Here is a 19,919-nt window from a genome sequence, read left to right on the forward strand (position 1 = left end):
TTAGAAATATAATAATGTGGGATCCCTGGGTGGCGCAGCGGTTTAGCGCCTGCCTTTGGCCCAGGGCGCGATCCTGCAGACCCGGGATCGAATCCCACGTCGGGCTCCCGGTGCATGGAGCCTGCTTCTCCCTCTGCCTATGTCTCTGCCTCTCTCTCTCTCTCTGTGACTATCATAAATAAATAAAAAAATTAAAAAAAAGAAATATAAAAATGTTATATACACACACACATGCATACATTTGCATGCATGTAATGAATTTTATATATATAAAATTGTGCTTGTTTGTGCATTTTTCAGTTGGGGATTAAAAGCTTCAATGTAGGGGAATATAATGTTGCTAGCTCCTCTGAAAAACCTAATAAGAATCTAGAGAAGATTTTCCTTTTATTTTTTTATTTTTTTAAGATTCTCCTTTTAATTAAAAAAAGGAATTGATTCCTATTTTCTGAAATGCCTCTTACGTCATAAAATGTCTATTATTGAGGATTTTATTTGCCATAAAACAAGTAATTACAGTATTTTCCTTTGCGTTTATTGTGACGCCCATTGTGCTGTTGTAGCATTTTATAGTTCATCAAATAACTATTTCTAAGAGCATCCTAGATTCATATAAAGATATTTTTCTCAGGGAGGGATTAAAGTTTAATAAAGAATCTGCTTTTCAGAATATTTATTTTCAAAGTGCCGTAATTATTACAGAAATCACTGTCCTTTAAGACAAAAATGTCCAAGGAAATGTAGGTTCGTGTACATAAAAGTACTTGCAAAGTGGCACTAAATTTTCTTAGTTTTTTTTGTTTTGTTTTGTTTTTCAGTGTAGTTGATAAAAATACAATATTAGTTTCAGGTGTACAACATAGTGATTTCCCAAGTTTATGCACTATTGCTATGTTCACCACAGCGTAGCCTCCATCTGTCAACATACAACACTATTACAGTATTGTCAATGTAGTCCCTGTGCTTTACCTTTTATTCCCATGATTTCTTCATTCCTTAACTGGAAGCCTGCATCTCCCATTCCCCTCCACGCATTTGCCCATCCCCCAATCCCCTCCCCTCTGCAACCATCAGTTTGTGTTTATAGGTCTGATTCTGAGTTATTAGTCTAATTTTGGAGGGAGACTTTGACCACCTGAGAATAAACCAACAGTTCTGTCTCGAGAACGTGGAGAAGGAGGACAAAGTCATTGTTTCTAAAACAAAGTTTTAGGTTTTTGGGTTTTTACCCCCAATCATTAGAATTAGTTCTGAGTGGTTTTCTTTTTTGTTGTTCATTTTTTTGCAACCACTCATCTTTCCAAAGGCAAAATGAATTTTTCTATCTTCATAAGACAAAATAGGAATTATTGTTCCGATGGCTTACTCAGGTCAAGAAGAAACAGTGGAAGAGATATGGAGAGTCAGCAAAAAAGTATTCAGTAGCAGAGAAGGGAATAAGTAACAATGGTTTCTAAATTATATGTCACTGCACACGAATGCCATAGAACATTGGTTAAATCTCACTCCCTTTTCACAAACACACAGAGGATTCAGTGTTCAGGTAATTTTGGGAATTGCTGAGTTTGACTGTTAGACAGGTTTCTTCTTAACATGCTAATAGAATTAGCACATAATTCCTTGCCTATGCTAATATTTGTTGTGAATTCCCAAGATGGAATATAGAACGCAACATTTCTCGGTCATTTTAGCTGCAGGGTCTCTGGGGGATGCCCAGTAACAAGGTGTAGAACTCAGATTTGGGAATCATTGTTGCAATCCCTTCATTTTCATTTTTGCTTTTCATTTTCATCATAGTCTTCCTCTCTTGAATTCTTCTGCATTTCCTGTTTCCTCATATAGAAGCCATTTTGGGAAAACCAGCAAACCATTCACTTGTATCAATATCAGAGCTTGCTTATTTTGAAATTAAATATCTGTGTCATCTATGTCCAGGATTTCTCCTTCCTTGTTTCTAAGCTTTGGGGCATTTCATTGCTCATTAGCATCACCATCAGCTGCAGTAAAGGAGAGGCAGCTAGACTTAGCTTTGGAAATGAATGGAATTCAATTGCATCTATGAAATTAGGAGTAATGTGCAGATTTTATTGATCCAAACTAATATTTCATGTGAATGGTTAAGAGTAGGTGCTAGATTTTATATGTAAAAAGTTAACTTTGAAGTCCTACTTTAGAAGTCAGGCATCAAGAACACATCTAACAAAAGCAAGTCATATTTAACTGAATATTAAAGGTCTTGGAGGGAAGAATGCTTACCTTTTTTGAATCCCTATTATGTTCCAGGCATCAACTCAAGTATTTTACACGTTATATCATTAATACTTGCAATCATTCTTTTTTTATATACTTGTAATCATTCGCTAAGTAAAGATAATTTTCCCTAAATCAAACAAGGGGAAACTAAGTATAAACTCACTCAACAGACATGTGGATGGGGACACCTGGGTGGCTCGGTCAGTTAAGCATCTGCCTTTGGCTCAGGTCATGATCCCAGGGTCCTGGGATCCAATTCTGCATCAGGCTGTCTGCTCAGCATGGAGTCTGCTTCTCCCTCTACCACTCCCCCCTGCTTGTGATATTGCGCGCTCTCTCTCTCTCTGTCTTGTGCTCTCTCTCAAATAAATAAATAAAATCTTATAAATAAATAAATAATTTATAGACTCAAATTCAGATCTTTTGAGTTAGTAGAATTCAACCCAGCATTTTTTGGGTTTTCATATTGTTTAGAGAGTAGAGATTCCTCATCTTTGTGTCTTCCATAGCATTGAGTCCAGTGCCTGGGATGTAGTAAGCATGTAAGAAATGTTTTAAAATTAAGTATATCATTTCATTAATTCAGGGCAATTTTTTTCAAAATGAAATTCATTTTTATTTTTGTTTTTTCCCCCACCTCCCCAGGAAATTCATTTTTAAATATCAGTGTCAAACATGGTATCATCACATATCTGAATAGTTTATTAGATAGAGATCAGTACATAGGTAAGAAAAAATGTAGTTTTGAAATGTCCTTTCACAGACGTTCATACATTTTATATAACAGAATATTTTTTGATAGAGTCTGCCTACGAGATTTGTTACTGCAATAAAAAGTTATTTAAAAATTTCATTTGAAGGGGGTTGGTGCTTAGGTAGCACAGTCAGTTAAACCTCCAGCTCTTGGTTCAGCTCATGTCTGATCTCAGGGTCCTAGGATCCAGCCCTGCCTTGGGCACCACACTCAGAGCAGAGTCTGCTTAATTTTCTCTCTCCCTCTGCCCCTTATTCCCCTGCATGCTCTCTCTCTCTCTCTAAAATAAAAATAAATCTTTGAAAAATTCCTTCGACAGATATTTTAATGTTAGAATCATTAACAGAAATTATGAAAAGAGGCATAGAAGAATTTTGAAGTGATAGTTAAATATTTAGACAAATTTTTCTGGGATATGGAAGAAATTTATTCTTTCTCTGATTTTCTTTCAGAGAGATCATGGTTAGAGGGAAGATCACAGAGCAGTGGAGATTTTTTCACCACACCTGTGCATGGCTAGATCCTTCTCCAGTAATGCTAACATTACCTCTTTTCAGACTCTCTGTGACTCTGAGCCATGACAAGATTGGAAAACATGCTATGAAATAATATTCTCATTTATTCAAATTTTGATACATATGTCAAGAGAAGCCATGGTTTCAAAGATAGGTTAATAGGTTTTCCTACTGTCTGACATAAAATATATGCAGACTTTTTCCATAAGTAGCTCTGAATAATTCTTTTACAGAAGATGGATCCCTAACACCCAACTATTTATCCCCCCAAATTACACTTTGAATTTCCTTACATAAACCAATTGTTTACAAATATTTAATCTTCTAATCATGTATAGTGGCTAAAATTATGCTCCATTGCTTTCTGGGTTTCATAAACATGATTTCCTTTCTTAGACCTGAATCATTCAGTCCTAATGCAGTTTTTTACACCTTAACAGATGTGAAATTCAAATTCTGACTTTCATTAGTAACAGCTATTAATAACTGTACATGACTTGCTCACCCTTATCTTCAGCTATATCCCACGTGTCTTCTACGTCCCTGGATCCAGTCCTTTGTGTGTTCCGGACAGACAGACACACAGACAGTACATGTTCTCCTTCCTTCTCTTTGTACTTGCAGTTCTTCCCACCCAGAACACCCTCCCCTCCTTGCCATTCATTCTTTTATCCATATATCAGATGTTTCTTTATCACTAACTCTGTGCCAGGCACTGTGCTGGTGAGCATGGATACCAAGAAAGGAGTCAGAGCTTGTCATTATAGAAGCTCCTTCTAGCAGAGAGAGCAAAAGTTAATACTGAATAGATAAAATACTTGGGTTGTGATTAGTGCTGTTAAGTTCATAAACCGACATGTTGACAGAGAATGAGGTTGGGGTGGAAGGCTGCTTTAGACTGGCTGGTCAAGGACAGCCTCCCTGAAAAGGTGACATGCAGCCTAAGACCTGGGGTATATAAAGAGGAATCAATTCCTTGAAAGCCAGGGAAAAAGTATCCCAAGCAGAGTGACCAGCAGATGCAGAAGCCCCAATGCAGGAAAGGGATTGGGAGCGTTGAGGAACAAAAGCAAGACTGTCCTGCTAGGGAGTGGTAATGAGAAAGAGCACAGGCTCATCATGGAAAGTCTGAGATCTGGCATAGTTCTGTGAGCTCTCAGGGGCACCTGAAGGGTTTTAGGCAGAAGCATGACCTGGTGGGACTGATGATTTCAAGGAATAAACATGGGAAGAACAGAGAGGAGAGAGCCAAGATGGAAGCTCCCAAGAATAAAATGCTCTTAGAAGGTGCTTGTTTGGGGTGGTGGCAGTGGGGTTGGGAAGAGGAAACTTAAGAAAATTTCAGCCCCGTTTCAAGGCCCAGTACACACCCCATTCTCATGACATCTTCCTGACTGGTCTTGGAGACTTGTCTTTTCTCAGGGCACTAAAAGAACTCACCACACAGTTTTGTACTTCATGGTAGTCTGAGATACTCTCTGAGACTTTTTCCCCCAACCAGATTGTAGGTGTATTGAGGCCAGTTGGCATATCAGAGCCATCTGTTGTGTCCTCCAAAGATTTTGAGTGGTTCTTCTCAATTGGCCACCCGTTAGAATTACCTGGAGCTTTTAAAATATACCAGTCTCTGGGCCTCACCGTGGACAAATTAGATCAAAGTTCCTGGAGTGGGTTCAGGACATTATATTTGTTTGAAAGTTCCCCAGAATATTCAAATGGATAACCAGGGTGAGAATCACCATTATAGACCCTCAGAAATACCTTCGTTAAGTAGGAGTAAGAAGCCAGCTTTTCTGCCCCTTCCCCCTCTACCTGAGTAGGCCAATCTAGATGAGGATTTGTGCTGGGGACTTCTCTGCTTGCAGGTGGGACAAGAAACTGTGAGAGTGAGTGAAATCTCCAAGGATACAGCTGAAAGAGAAAAGCAGAGGCAAGAGGATGCTTCTGGATGACATATCAGGATAGGAACAAAGTAAATGGAATCCAAGCTTTCTCTAATCCATCATTTTGGTGTATGTGGACCTGATCAAAGAAGGCAGTTCTGGAGAGACTTAATCACCTACTTCCTAATCAGGAAGTGTGTTTTCTCCTCCACTGTCTCCCAAGCAAATTAAATATTGAAATGAAGATTCACCACGGTGGCAAAAACTATTACCTAGTGAGATTTTACATGTGAGTTTTAACTAGTAAGAGATGTTAAACATCCCTTGTCAGGTTTTATATAACAGAAGAGGTACATTATTAGACCCCAAATAGCACTGCTATGATTTAATCATCACTAACTGTGTATCTGTGCCGACTGGCTGGGTCAGAGCCACTATTAGACACCGATGCTATATTTGCTATATCATGTGACTCACCACAGGCGTCCTGCTTTTTAGTGATAGAGAAATAGGTCCTGTTCCACCTTATACTTCTCTCCTACACACACACACACACACACACACACACACATGCACACACATGCACACACACACCTGAGAATGAGTTTAAGATCATTTTGAACTGACCTTAAATATTAAAACAAAGGTATAATCTACTAGCTTGTTTTCTGAGTATTTTGGTTAAGAAACGGTGCTTCTTATACTAGGCTTAATGCATACCTTTTAACAGGAACAATAACATTCAATAAAACAACCTTTTATAATATTTCACTTAACTATGTCATGTGGTTGTGGGGATCACTTGAAAAAGTGACAGAGATATGGTCTTACTCTTATGTGGACTATAAGAAATAGTGAAAGGGACCGTAAGGGAACCGCGGGAAACTGAGTGGGGAAAAATTAGGAAGAAAAACCATGAGAGACTCCTAACTCTGGGAAACTAACAAAGGGTTATAGAAGGGAAGGTGGGGGGGGAATAGGGTAACTGGGTGACCAGCATTAAGGAGGGCATATAATGAGATGAGCACTGGGTGTTTACTGTATGTTGGCAAATTGAATTTAAATTATATATATAAAAGAAAAAATAACAGAGGGTTTTTAACTCTAAATGTTTTTACAAATGAAGCATCAGGTATTGGGTGAACCCTCCCCTCTCCCCCAGAATGTCAAAGGAGACTTCCAAGGGACCAGCCCTCATCTTGGTTTGCCAGCAGCATCACCCCTACACAGGTGCTGTGCCTCATATCCCCACCCTAACTGCCCTTCCCCCCCACCCCCCTCACTCACATATACTGGGGACTGGCTGTTCTGCACTTCTCAATACACCCTAGAAACACACATAATTTAAACATGTTGATCCTTCTCTGTGGAAGTCTCTGGTTCTCTGCATCCCCTACTGCTACCTTGAAAAACCTTCTCCGTAAGACCCAGCTCAGGTGTCCCTCCCTCTGTGAAATCTTCTGTGATTCTTCTGGATAGAATTAGTGTTCTCTTTCCTCTACTGCCACAGAGCGCTCTCCTACCCAATTATAGTACGTTATCAGATAAACTGTAATGTTACTTTATGTGTCTGCCTTTTTGACTAGGCCATATGCTCCTCAAGGACAGAAACATGTTTTCCTCGTGAACTCATCACCTGACGCAGCATCTGGCAGGAGATACATTTTCAAAAACTGGCTGAAATAAAGCCCAAGGCGTATCTTTTATTGTGTGCTAGTACTTACATAGAAAGTATGAATTAATTTTTATTGGCTGTTGAATGATGTGGCCATATACCACATAAGAGGAGCAGTGGAGAGCCCATCAAAATCACTTGTAGAATTAAAGCTTGTCTATTTATTTACCTACCTATCTGTTTATATATATTTGTCTGTCTATCTACCTACCTATCATCTGGCTTTCTTCCTGTATGTTTATCTATCAATCAATCACCATCCCAGCCCCACATCACACCAACTAACTAGAATCTCCCATGGGAAAAAGGGATAGCTAAATTAAAACAAAACAAAAAAAGGTTTCACGGAGGATTCCACTGCATACCCCTGTTCAGACCCATTGTCTAAGGGAGATAGAAAGAAGCTACTCCTCTGCTTTGTGTGTTAGTAAGAGAATTGATTGTTGTGATATGAAAGTACATTATTATTAGAACCATAAAGATCTTGTACCATTTACAAAAATGCCCTGTCTGTCCTCCTGGAGGCCTGTGTTGACCTGTAAACAAAGCATCTCAGTGAGGCTGTTCCCTGGGAGTGGTGGTGAATTCTGTGGATGCAGCATTCATCCACTTACTGTGAAGAGGCACCCAGCTAGGTTCCCCAGCGTTGACCAGGAGCTGCTTAAAACTTCATCCTCCCAACTTGCCTTTAATTTATCACCTGCTGGGTGCCTCTCTCTGCATTTCATATACTTGGGAGTTATTTGCCCAATAAGGGAAATTTGGCAACCATCATTTTCTTTACAAGCACCTTAATTTAGGGCATTAGTCCTGACCTTAGAGAACAATCAGCGTGGTGTAAGAGTGAAAATATCTGGGTTTCTTGTGAGAGACTTTAGTCTTCACAGAAGCTATGGCTCCAGTCTGTAGCACTTACAGACCAGACGTCAGTAGGTGGAGCTAACTCATTTGCTCAAACAACAAGCATTTTACATTCATTAACCTCAGGGTCACTTCTCTAAATTAAGGAAGTTCAAAGACATTTGTTTAAATAACTGTGCGACTGTGACTCTCACTGAAAAAAAACAGAGAGTTGGAAATTAAAGCCAACCTTGTCCTTAAAACCCAGACTTTGTGGAAAACCAGCAGCCCCGTAGCATACATTTCGCACAAAATACCACCGTTAACTTTTAAATTTCCTGGCTTGTGTCAGTTTTTGTCACAACCCTAAGGTTCTATAAACAAAGGTGTCTCTTATACCAGCAATTCCAGCGAAGGTCTTTACGAAGACTCAAAACTATAAAGACTTCTAATGGACTTTTGGGTGCCTGGGTTATTTTAACACAAAATCAACTTCCACAAAACTACGTTCAAAATGCAGGACTAGAGATAAGTGATTTATTATTTTTTTAGAATGCTGTCCATACCTCAAAGCTTGAAACTATCCCTTTCATCTTCAAAATTCTTCAAAACTGCTTACAAATATAGTTCATTTCTCACAGTTTGCCAGTGAATTATGTAAACATTTCAAATGATCAGTTCTGCTTTTACAGACAGGAAACTAAGGTAAAAAAAAAAAAGTGAATGTATTTATTTATTATCAGAGAGTAGCCCCATGGACAGCTTAACTGCAAATGGAAAATGTTGCATTGACATATAAAAGCACATCGGGTTGAGTGTATGGTTGGCCATTTGCCAACACATGAGGCATGGCCCATGCCAAATCTGATTCCCATTGACTTTTGCACAGAAGGAAAGCCAAACACAATTTACCCTTTGGGTTGTATGCGATATTGTTTTTCAGGGGAATGTGTTATATTTGTTCTGGCCACAAAGACTGTCTCTGGGGAGGACAGCCAAATGGCTTTGGTCACAGTCTCCATGAAATGCAACTGTCCCAATCCATTATCTTGAAGCTGTATGTACTAGGATATGCAATCAGGTGATCAGGGACTGGAAATCAGCTGGAAATTCCAGTAGAGGCTCATTAATTAGGGGACCAAGCGTACAAAGGACATATGTTTATATGGCAGGTGGGGAGCAGATGGAGGGACAGTACAAACCCCAGGGAAGTGACAAGAGTAGGAGGATGAGAGGAGCCCTGGCATTTTCTCACAGAGATAGAGTGTGGAGGTCCAGTTCCAGAGTAGGGACTGGAGTATCAGATAGGGGATTTGGACAAATTAAGACAGACGGACCGAGGTAGATTCTAGTTTATGAAAGGGGTTGACAGAAGATTTTTGACTTTTGATTTTGCAGGGGTTGACTGCACGAATTTTATTCTGGTTTATTCAATTTGGTGTGAGTTGGCAACAAAGAAAACTCAGGAGACTAGCAATGAGCTCTGGGGTACCACGAGCCTTCTCAGACCCCCTGAACACAGAAGGGCAGCTTGGTGCATAGTCCTAGCACCTCTCTCTGGAACGGCACGGGCGGCCAGCAGCTGTGAGGAAGCTCACCCTTTCACCACCAACATGTTACTTTACATTTTGAGTGAGAATCTTTCTTAAATTGCAACTCTTGCTTATATTTTGTCACAGTTCCCAGCTTTCTCAAATTGAACATACTCTAACATTTGGAATAGTGCAAGGAAACTAGACTCAGTCGGAAAAGGAGGAGATGTTCCTGGCTGAGCCCCTTCCACTGGCTGGCGCGGGGCCTTGGGCTGACTCACAGGCCCCACTTTCCTCATCCAAGTATAAAGTTGACTTATACCCAGCTCCGGTACAATAACATCACAACAAACCGGGCTCACACATAAATGTGCATTTGAAGTTGTTACCAACACGAGGGGAATTCTCACACCCACCTGAGGGGCGGCTGACCTCAGCCCGCCCTGGCTGGCTCCCCCCGGATTCCTGTGTGTCTTCCACCTCAGCTGTCCCTTGTTTACTGTGGTCCGGGCATTTGCTTCTGGCAGCTTCTACTTCCCTTCCCTTTCCCGTGCTGTTTCCTCTCTTTTCCTTGGCTGCAGAACGGAAACACAGCACTGTGTGAGTTTAAAGTGTGCGGCATCATGACTCGACTTCTGTACGTTGTGAAATGATGGCCACTGTCACGTTAGGTCACATCCATCGTGTTCTGTAGCTACAAAGGAGTTTACGTGTGCTGTTTTCTTATCTTTTGTGGCCTGGGAAACCAGATAATCGAGATTGTTCTTTTGTCCACGATCATGGTACACAGACCGCCGCCGCTGCCCCCCGCCCCAATGAGGGCCTGAGTGGTTTTCCTGTGATTCATGTTGGAGAGTCTGGAGGTCGTGAAGTTTTTTACATTTACTTGGACTAAGTGGCAGTTCAGTTTCTTTCCTAGTCCTGGACAAAATCTTCAATGATCCAGCCTGTGCCCTCAGGTTAAAATGAAAGGTCAAGATCTCACACAAAGAGCCCTTGCCTGCCTGGCCCCCACCTGTGTCACCAACATTCCCACCGGCCCCTAGTCACACGCTCTGGTCCTGGCATCCCAAACTCCTCATCTCACTCCAATGCTGTGTGTTCTTACTTCTCTGCTCCACTACATGCTCATCCTCTCCTCTCTTCCTTCCCCATTCTTCACATGCAGAACTCTTGTTTGTCTTTCAGGACATGTGGCTCCTTCATCAATCACTATGTGGAAATCTTTCTGCACCCCACTGCAGGGTTAGCTACTCCCTGAGCTCTCTCCACCAGCCAGGGATCTGCTTAAGAGCACCATTACCTTCTTCATTTCCTTAAGGCCTCACACACTAGGGGGCACACACTAGGTACTAAATACTTGCTGGCTGGCTCCCTGCTCCAGCTGTTGTCACCAAGCTGCAAAACATTCTATGTAGCACACTGGTGTGTTTGTACATTTTCATTATATACACTTTTCTAAAATTTAAATTCAGTTAGCCAACATATAGTACATCCCTAGTTTCAGATGTAGCATTTGATAATTTATCAGTTTCATTATATACATTTTTTAAAGTTTAAGGAGAAAAGGATAGTCTGAAGGGAAAGCAGTTGAATACAAAAATGCAGAACACAGCCACCTGCTTGATGATGTTGGTAAGATCCTGATACATCCAGAAATAGTTCTTGGGAATCTTGATTTTTTTTGTTTGTTTGTTTGTTTGATTGCCATTAAGCCAAATTTAGAATTTTAAAATGTATATTTTTGCAGGGATTCCTTGCAGGGGAAGATAGAACATATAAGAATTATAGTAACAAGTACCTTGACTTTGACATCTCATGAAGAAGGAAGTACCATAGATTTAGAAGAGAATTTTTTTGCCCAAGGAGGATTTGATTATACCAAAGGAATGAGGCATTTGAAATTTGGTCATAGTGGGGAATAAAAAGAAACTAGCCTTCAATCTGTAAGAGGCTCGGCCTAGCAATACCTTTTATCCATTTTCCTTGAACATTTCTTTCTTTTTTTTAAAGATTTGATTGATTTATTTGACACAAAGAGAGAGCACAAGCACATGGAGCAGAGAGGGAGAAGCAGGCTCTCTGCTGAGTAGGGAGCCTGATTTGGGGCTTTATCCCAGGATCCCGAGATCATGACCTGAGCCAAAGGCAGTTGCTTAACCAACTGAGTCACCCAGGCATCCCTCCTTGAACATTTCTTTCTTTTTTTTTTTTTTTAAGATTTTATTTATTTATTCAGAGAGAGGGGGGAGAGAGAGAGAGAGAGAGAGAGAGAGAGGCAGAAACACAGGCAGAGGGAGAAGCAGGCATCATACAGAGAGCCCGATGTGGGACTTGATCCAGGGTCTCCAGGATCACGCCCTGGGGTGCAGGTGGTGCTAAACCGCTGCACCACCGGGGCTGCCCTCCTTGAACATTTCTAATCACCTTCTCTATAAAGAGAAATTCTTTTTCAAAATACCTAGAATATATCAGTATCCTTTTTAAAAAAAAATTATTTATTTTATTTTAAAGAGAGTGAGCGAGGGGTGAGGGGCAGAAGGAGAGGGTGAGAGAGAAGCTCAAGTAGACTCTGCTGAGTGTGAAGCCCCACGCGGGCCTCAATCTCACAACCCTGAGATCGTAACCTGAGCTGAAATCAAGAGTCAGATGCTTACCTGACTGAGCCACCCAGGTGCCCCAAATATCAGCATCCTTATATTATACCTTGTTCTTAATATTGTGTGTGTGTGTGTGTGTGTGTGTGTGTGACTTAGTAATAATACCCAGAGGAGAGGGAAATAGTTCTGAACTGTTGTTGAGAATAAGTGTGATTATGGCATGTACAACTTATTAAATGTATAAAATCAGTTTGTGTGTGCATGAACAATACCTGAAAAGAATATAGCCCAAACCATTAGCAGTTCTTAATCCCTGGGAAATGAAAGAGGAAATTTTATATTTTACTTCATATTTTTCTATTTTGTTTGAGTTTTTATTTTTTTTATTTTTTGGTTTTCCTTTTACAATAAGATATACTGCTTTTAGAAATGTTTAAAAGCCAATAATTATATACATTTTTAAAGATTTTTATTTATTTATTCATGACAGGCACAGAGAGAAAGGCAGAGGCAAGGCATAGGCAGAGGGAGAAGCAGGCTCCCTGCGAGGAGCCTGATGTGGGACTTGACCTCATGACCCAGGATCATGCCCTGAGCCAAAGGCAAATGCTCAACCACTGAGCCACCCAGGCGCCCCTAATAATTGTGTTTTGATCAGTTAACTGGAAGCCAGTACATACTCTGCATTAGCATGTGGGATACACTGTATCCAGGGTGTGCCTCTGATGCTAATGACAAAGGTCCCAAACCCAAAGTAATTTAGGATGAATGATTTGAAGGCCCAGCCTCCCTACCTATTCCCTACCTTGCCCCAACACACGCTCTTGTTGAACTTGTTCTTTTATTAATCAGCAAAATCTTGTTAATTCTTATGACCAAGACTCATAGTGATTAACTTACATATGATATTACCACAATGAGAACATTTTAATCAGATTTTCTTCTATCTTCTATGTTGAGAGTAGACTTGAGGTTTATGGGTAAAATCAGCAATTTGGGAATACATCTCCAGTCATTTTTAATGTTGTAAGAAGCATCTTATTTTCATGATATGTGTGTGTGTTCAGATGAATAAATACCTTGTGTCTGCTGGGTGGGGGCCTTATGTTCAAAGTGCCCTGTGGGTCTCCAGGCCAGAAGGTAAGACTCAGGGGTGCACTGGATCAGGTGAGGTACTTCCTAAGGGAAGCTGAGCAGAGGGTGTGTATGATCACAATTTAAAAATATAACTGAAATGAAAGACATATTCAACAAATATGAATTGAGTACCTTCTGTGTTGGGCACTCTTCTGGCTGCAGAGCACACAGCAATGGTAGGACATAGCAAGTCCATGATACCATGGGGTTCCCATTCTGTTGGGGCTGACAGAAAATAAACAGATAAACAAAAATCTGGCGTAAGGCCCAGCAGTGAGGAAAAGTAAAACAGAGTGACCGAGCGGGCTGATGGCATGTTGTTCTGGGTAAGGTGAATTTCATCCTGCTCATTGGCTCTCTGAACAGGACTGGGTTACAGAGCCTGGAAGATTTGTAAGAACAGCTTCTTAAAATCGTTTATTAGTTTGATGTAGTTTCGGGTGAACACTACTTTTTCTTATTTCAATCTGCTTGAATTCTTTAAGTTTTGTGCCGTTTCAAGTTTCAAGAAGTGGTCCAAGGTCAAAGAAAAACGCGAAGAATTTCATCTTGTTTTGTGTGACAACAGAATGAAGGCACATAATTACATGACTGTCCCCACCCCTGACAAACCTGCCGTGGCCCAGATTTGTTTGAAATTTAGCACAAAACTGCATTGTTATTAGAGGATGTTCCCATGAGATAAGGAAAGGCTGGCAGAATTGTGGTGGCAGCTTGATTACAAAAATATTAAAACATTTCTTCCTTAATGACAAAGACCCGTTGTTTACCCTTATAGAGAACAAGTTAGCAGATGTTTGTTCTAAAAGACTTTGGCCGTAAGAGCATCTGCCATGCACCCCAGCCACTCCAGGGAGAATGTAGAAGGCGTGTCAATTAAAGACGGATGGACCGGCTGGATTTTAGCAAAGACATTAGAATTTAAATAGCCAAAGAGAGTTTCTTTCAAGAATCGTATTCATTTCAGAATGTTGATATTACTGAAAACAAAATTTGGGATTCTAATTTTAGAATTGTCTTTGGAGCCAGTTCACAAGCCAGAACAAAACTTTATTCATTCAGTTTTTCATTAGTTCATTCATTCTGTCGTTGGACAAACATTTGCAAAGCCTTCTCTCTGCCAACATGGGGCTTCTTGTTAAGTGTATGTCAATAAATTAGAGCCATTGCTTTCCATCGAGCTGACACCGTTATGGGGAGACAGAGAAGTTATAGAGCTGGAAGTGCTTGGGTAGCTATGAACTGTTTAAGGTGAGAGGCCCAGGAGGTAAGCTCCACTTGGCAAGGTCGGGAAGCTCCAAGGGGAGGAGACATGTAGGCTGGAGTGTTTGGAGACCAGGCTCATGCTTGCGAGGTGGAGGGAAATGTGAGTGGAGGGTAACATGTTTCTGACAGCAGTCTTTTACTTAGCAGTTTTACTTTGTTCTTTTTAAAACTAAGATGGCATGATCCCATTTGATAACCCATCTTATTCAGCTGACTTGACCTAGAATGATCTTGACTAATTCCAAGAAATAAATTTACTTGCGGGACATGAATATTTACTACCATTCAATTTCATAAATATTTATTGAGCACCTAGCCACAGGCAGCCTGCTGTGCCACTGTGTAGATGCCTTGGAGAATTCAGCTTTCCTCATCTTAAAAAAAAAAAAAAAATCCTTTCTTAATTGAGGTGAAATTCATATAAAATTAACCATTTTAAAGTGTATAATTCAGGGATCCCTGGGTGGCGCAGCGGTTTGGCGCCTGCCTTTGGCCCAGGGCGTGATCCTGGAGACCCGGGATCAAATCCCACGTCGGGCTCCCGGTGCATGGAGCCTGCTTCTCCCTCTGCCTGTGTCTCTGCTTCTCTCTCTCTCACTGTGTGCCTATCATAAATAAATAAAATAAAATAAAATAAAAAATTAAAAAAAAAAAAAAAAAATAAAGTGTATAATTCAGGAGGCAACTGGATAGTTCAGTCAGTTAGGCAGCCGGCTCTTGATCTCAGCTCAGGTCATGATCTCAGGGCTGTGAGTGCAAGCCCCGTGTGGGGCCTACATTTAAAAAAAGTGTACAATTCAGTGGTATTTAGCACATTCACAATGCTGTATAACAGCCACCTCTATCTAGTTCCAAAATCTTTTCATAATGCAAAAGAAAACTCTGCAACCATTATGCAGTCATTCTTTATCTCTACCTCCTCACCCCCAGGCCTGCAAATACCAATCTGCTTTTTGTCTCTATGGGTTTAGCGATTCTGGATACTTCACATAAACTGAATCAGACAATACATGACCTTTTATTTCTTTTATCTAATATAGTGTTTTTGAGGTTCATCCACATTGCAGCATGTGTTAGTACTCCATTTCTTTTCATGGATGAATAATATTCCATTGTATGAATATACCACATTTTGTGACAGACATCTGGGTTGTTTCCACCACTTAACTGTTGTGAATAGTGCTACTAGGAACACTTACGTATGTGTATTTGTTGAGTTGATTTTCATTTCTTTGGATATACCTAGAAGTAGAATTGCTGGGTCATGTCATTACTCTGTTTGACTTTTTGAGGAACTGACAAACTGTTTTCCACAGTGGCTGTACCGTTTTACATTCCCACCAGCAATATATGAGGGTTCTAATTTGTACACATCCTCACCAACACTTGGTACTTTCTGTTTTTTAAGTAATACCCAACCTAGTGAATGTGAAATATTATTTTATTCCAGTTTGGGTTTGTATTTCCCTATGACTATTGATGTTGAACTTTCTTTCTTGTGCTTCATGGCTATTTGTAGATCTTCTTTTCCTCGTCTTTGATGGCAATTCCAAGTTAGAAAAATGTTGTGAGCAATAAGTGAAGCACCTCACAATAGGACTGATTTTAGGCAGACAAGATTCATTTGTCTGTAAGTTATCACAGAATTGTTTAAAGACCAATCTTAGTGGGGCACCTGGATTATTCAGTCGGTTAAGCGTCTGACTCTTGGTTTCACATGGGGCTCAACCCTCAGCAGGGGTCTGCTTCCCCTGTCCTTCTCCCTTTGCCCCTCCCCCATGAATAAATAAATAAATCTTAAAAAAAAAAAAAAAAAGAATTGTAAGGATCAAGTTTATCTGTCCCTTGTGCCAGGAACCAGATTTAGCTTCTGGGTCCATAGCATGTCTATATTCCTTTCCTATTGTTGTTATAACAAATTGCTACAAATTTAGTGGCTTAAGGCAACATAAACTTATTATTTTATGGTTCTGGAAATCACATTTAGAAGTCTAAATGTGTGGACAGCGCTACATTCCTTGGGAAGTTCTAGGGGAGAATCCATTCCTTTCCTTTAAAACTGGCATGCAGAGGCCACTCACATCCCTTGGCACATGGTTCCTCTCTCCATCTTGAAAGCCAGCAGCATATAGCATGCTCTCATCCCCAACATCTGCTCCTGTGCCTGCCTCTTCTCCCTCCATCTTTGACCTTCTTGCCTCCCTCCTACAAGGACTCTTGTGATTAGATTGGGCCCACCCAGATAATCCAGGATTATCTCATCTCAAGATCCTTAGTCACATCTGTAAAGTGTCTTCTTCCGTGTACGTTATTTACAGGTTCTAGGGATTAGAATATGTATCTGGGAGTGGAGGGAGTTGATTATTCAGCCCATCAGAATGGTCTTTCTTGCTGGATTGGTCTGATTTCTTTAGCAGTGCTAATGTCAGCCCCCACCGGGCTGTATTTGGGTTATTCCGGTTTTTTCTTTTCACTTCCTGGCCAATGGGAAAGGAGGTAAAAGTTTTGTTGGACTGCAAATCCTTGAGGGCAAAGATGACCTTATTCGTCTCTTTATCCTCTGTGCTTAATAGAGGTCGAAGCACCTGCTCAGTCAATATACAAGGTGGTGATGGCTACACTATAAATGAAGGAGGTGTAATTGTATAGTGTTCTTAAGGAAGCCCATAGAATAATAAGATTCTCTAATTCCACATATGAATATTGGTCTATTATATGAAAATCGCATTGATCATACATCCTTTCCCCAGACATCTCCGGAGGGGGTGGTGGGACTTAGGAAGTGACCATCCGGTTCTGCTAAGAGGGACAGAATCTTAACATTTCAGAAAGAGCAGAACATATTTCCGATACTCGTCTAAATTTTCCTTCCAGTTGTATTTTTAAAAACAAGTAAAATTTCAGCATTTGAATTTACATCAAGCCCCACTTTTGGCAAGGAATCTGCTAAATATTAAAGTAAGTAATTTGGGCTTTATTCCAAAGTAACCAGTACCTCTCTGTGATGGAGAAATACAGCCTGGCATCCTAATGGTGCCTCCATAGAACGTCCTTGAGTATTGGCATGGAAGGTGATCCAAATTAGTGAGACCTGTGGGTATGAGGAGGCTGGAGATTTTACTAGTCACTTTCTAGGGCTTGAGTAGGCTCCCTTGTGTAGGTGGCCGTTAGCGTGAAGTGTTGTGTCACTGCACATAAGTACTGTGGTGGTGTTTACTTGTTGAGTGTGCTGCCAGGAGGAAGAGAAACCTCCAAGGAGACACTTATTGAAAGGGAGCCCAAAACAGAGTGGTGTGCTCTTCCAGGACAAGAATTCTCAGCCCTGAGATAATGAAATTCAAATTAAAGGAGCGTTCAGGCTGCTGCTCAGATTCATCTAGAGTGTTCTCTGTAGTGTGTTACTCATTGCTGGGAACAACCTGTAAAATGTGCCATCTGTAATATGTGGCATCATAGGCCTTGAGAGTAAGCAGACAGCATGATCTGAGCTGACCTCTGAAAAGCAGTCGACAGAATTTCTGCTGGCATATTTCTACCTTCTTGCGGTTTGCATTTTCTGTGAAGGTAATCTCTGTGGCAAAGGGAAGATGCAGTCTTGGGTACCTCCATAATGGGATTTGAGACTTTCATATGATGTTAAGATGAGTATTTACAAATATTCTTTATTTAAATTAAATAATTAAAGTCTTAATTTACTATCATTTAAAAACTTTTCTTGCTTTGTATGTTTATAAACATTGAGAAAATGAGGTATGTCGAGGAAGCTACACTCAGGCATATTAACTCTGTCTACTTTTAGGGGGAAATTTAAGAAATAATACATTAATAGACAAAATTTTCGATTTGGTGCCATCTGTAAATTAAGGATCTCTGTAAACCGTGTATATCCAGTTTTAATTTTATTACTAATCTGAAACACTTATTCCCTAATTATGACTCAAAGTAAGTTAAAAATCTTTTGGTAACCATTAGAGATTCTGTAAGCAACTATCATTAATCCATAATGGGGTTGTTACATAAGTTACACGACTTAATATTTGTAAAGCCCCATTCCGACCCATTATTTTTAAAATAAATGAAGACCATAAGAATGAATTCCACTTATACAAAGTCTTGATAAGTCAAAGTAAATTCCTTTGTTGAATCGAAACTTACTCATACTTAATCACTTTGGGAGGCTGTGGAGGGATCCTTTCAACCCCACGTCTCACCCACAAGTTACTCAAAGGTCTTCTTCATAACCAATGCCCCATGCAAATCATGTTTTCAATGGTAGCTTAAGCAAGACAAGCTAACAAGCTATAGCAATACATAGTACAAATCCTTTCTTCTCTCCCTCTGTATCAGCCTTCCTTGTTGAAAGTCATAAGAATTTAAAGTGCTTCACACAAAAATTGAACACCCATGTTAGGCTTTAATAAAGGGGGATTTATGCATTACCTAACTCTCCATGCATGGCATCACTTCAAGGAGATTAAATCTTCCACAAGGAAAATGGGTCTCTTTCCCTTTCTGTCTCCATTGACACCACCTGCAGTGGTGTTGTGCCAATGGTGAACCTATTCAGTATGTACTAAGTAGAAATAAAGAGTTTCTCATTGTAATTGGGAAAAGACAAAGCCACGAATCTAGCTGGGCTCTTGACCTATGTTGTCCAGTTTCATTTCCAGATCCCACAAACTGGTCTCATCAACAAAGTCAAGTTTGTAGCCTGGTCCTTGGAACTCTTTGTACATCTTAGAAATGTTAAGTTTCTCATAATGGGCATGCACTCTACAAAGCATTTTTAAGAAACAGTAAGTAGATTAGGACAGAAATAATGGAAGCCCTGAAAGTCTTTATTCTGCGGTGCCATTTTTTTTTTTTTAAGATTTTATTTTTAAGTAATCTCTACACCCCACCTGGGGCTCGAACTTAACAACTCTCAGATCAAGAGTCATGTGTTCTACAGACTGAGCCAGCCAGGAACCCCTGCAGTGCCTTTTTTTTTTTTTTTTTTAATGAACTCTCTTCCATTTCTAGAGTGATGAATCCATCTCTGTTATGGTACAATGCCATTTGTTCTGGAAAGTTGAAACTAATATGTGAAAATAAGTAGTGATGGAAGTAAGCCAGAAATACATTGGCACAGATTGGCCTTTGAAGCCTGAGAAAGGGACTGAGATGACTCACTTCCTAGGCCTGGCCCCACCCCCAAAACCACCTCACCCTGACCCTCCCTTGACCTGATGCTAAGCCAATGCTCAATGCTCATTTTTCTAGAATTGGAGAAGCAAAAGTATACTAACCACCAAAAGGAGAAATTAAAGCTGTTTCCTTTCCCCATCTTAAGCTCTGACTAAAACTCACCTAGAAAAGTCTGCTTTTTTTGAGGTCTGCACAATATTGTTCTTTAGAGAGCTTCTATTTAGGGGACAATAAGTATGTTCTTATAACTTATTCTGGGTATCTGTAGTTCACCTTA

General features: G+C 40.3%; 1 protein-coding gene and 1 long non-coding RNA gene across 4 annotated transcripts in view; one reads left to right on the plus strand and one right to left on the minus strand.

Moving 5' to 3' along the window:
- The window catches only part of LOC125755598 (uncharacterized), an 82,758-nt gene that overhangs the window by 25,596 nt on the left and 37,243 nt on the right, over positions 1 to 19,919 (minus strand). The window contains exons 2-3 of one of the 2 annotated variants that reach the window (XR_007412445.1): positions 9,869 to 10,027; positions 8,482 to 8,620 (exon numbers count right to left, since the gene is read on the minus strand). This is a non-coding gene — a long non-coding RNA (uncharacterized LOC125755598). Of the gene's footprint in view, positions 1 to 8,481; positions 8,621 to 9,868; positions 10,028 to 19,919 lie in introns of those variants that run through there. The other variant, XR_007412444.1, reaches the window with a different exon arrangement.
- The window catches only part of PHACTR2 (phosphatase and actin regulator 2), a 205,669-nt gene that overhangs the window by 21,441 nt on the left and 164,309 nt on the right, over positions 1 to 19,919 (plus strand). The window lies entirely within an intron of this gene.

This window comes from Canis lupus, chromosome 1 (assembly GCF_003254725.2).
Source record: "Canis lupus dingo isolate Sandy chromosome 1, ASM325472v2, whole genome shotgun sequence".
NCBI classification, from domain to species: domain Eukaryota; kingdom Metazoa; phylum Chordata; class Mammalia; order Carnivora; family Canidae; genus Canis; species Canis lupus.